The sequence below is a fragment of the Orycteropus afer genome, unplaced genomic scaffold (assembly GCF_000298275.1).
Source record: "Orycteropus afer afer isolate SDZICR_OR568_19922 unplaced genomic scaffold, OryAfe1.0 scaffold00050, whole genome shotgun sequence".
Lineage (NCBI taxonomy): Eukaryota > Metazoa > Chordata > Mammalia > Tubulidentata > Orycteropodidae > Orycteropus > Orycteropus afer.
This window is the reverse complement of record NW_006921637.1, coordinates 14,554,124-14,555,600: the sequence shown is the minus strand read 5'-3', so window position 1 is coordinate 14,555,600 and position 1,477 is coordinate 14,554,124.

The window sequence follows — 1,477 nt, the reverse complement described above, 5'->3', positions numbered from 1 at the left end:
ATCCAGCTTGAGTTTGTTTTTGTATATGGGGTGAGGTATGGGTCATGTTTCATTTTTCTGCAGGTGGATATCCAATTTTGGCAGCACCATTTGTTAAAAGGCTGTCTCTACCCCCATTTAATGGGTTTTGGACCTTTGTCAAAGATTTGTCCATAGATGGATGGGTCTATATCTGGACTTTTGATTCTGTTCCATTGGTCTATCTGTCTATCATTGTATCAGTACCATGCTGTTTTAACTACTGTAGCTGTATAGCAGTTCTTAAGATATGGGAATGTGAGACCTCCCACTTTGTTCTTCAGAAGTGCTCTGCTTATCTGATGTGTCTTTCCTTTCCATATGAAGTTAATAATTGGTTTATCCACGTCTTAAGAAATTTTGTTGGTATTGGGATTGCATTAATTGTGCAGATTGCTTTAGGTAGTATTGACATTTTCACAATATTCAGTGTACTTATCCATGAACAAGGTAGGTTCTTCGATTTATGTAGTGCCCTTGTTGTCTCTTGTAGCAGTGTTTTATCATTTTCTTTGTATAGGTCTTTTGTGTCTCTGGTGAGGTTTATTCCTAGATATTTTATCTTTTTAGTAGCTATTGCAAATGTATTGTTTCCCTTATTTCTTTATCAGAGGACTCTTTGTTGGTGTAGAGGAATCCAACTGATTTTTGTATGTTGACCTTGTATCCTGCCACTTTGCTGAACCTCTCTATTAGTTCCAGTAGTTTTTTTTTTAATTGAGTCCCTTGGGTTTTCTATGTACAGGATCATACCATCCACAAATAGAGATAGTTATAGCTCCTCTTTGCCAATTTGTATGCCTTTTATTTCTCCTTCTCACCTTACTGGCCTGGCCAGGACTTCCAATACAATGTTAAATAGAAGTAGTGATAGAGTGCATCCCTGTCTGGTTTCCATTCATAAGGGGAATGCCTTGAGTCTTTCTCCATTAACAATGATGTTGGCTGTTCGCTTTGCATATATGTCTTTTATTATGTTGCAGAATTTCCTTTCTATTTCTATTTTGCTGAGAGTTCTGAACAGTAATGGGTGTTGGATTTTATCAAATGCCTTTTCTACATTGATTGATATGATTATGTGTTTCTTCGCTCTCTCTCTCTCTCTTTTTTTGTTCATGTGGTGGGTTACATTGATTGTTTTTCTGATGTTGAACCACCCTTGTAAACCTTGTATGAATCCCATTTGGTCAGGGTATATTAGTTTTTTGATATGTTGTTGGATTCTATTGGCTAGAATTTTGTTAAAGATTTTTGCATCTATCTTCATGAGAGATATTGGTCTGTAGTTTTCCTTTTCAGTGGTGTCTTTCCCTGGTTTTGGTATTAGTGTCATGCTTACTTCATAAAATGAGTTTGGGAGTATCCCATCTTCTATGTTCTGGAATAGCTTGAGTAGCATAGATGTCAACTCTTCTCTGAATATTTGGTAAAATTATCCAGTGAAGCCATCAGGGCCAGG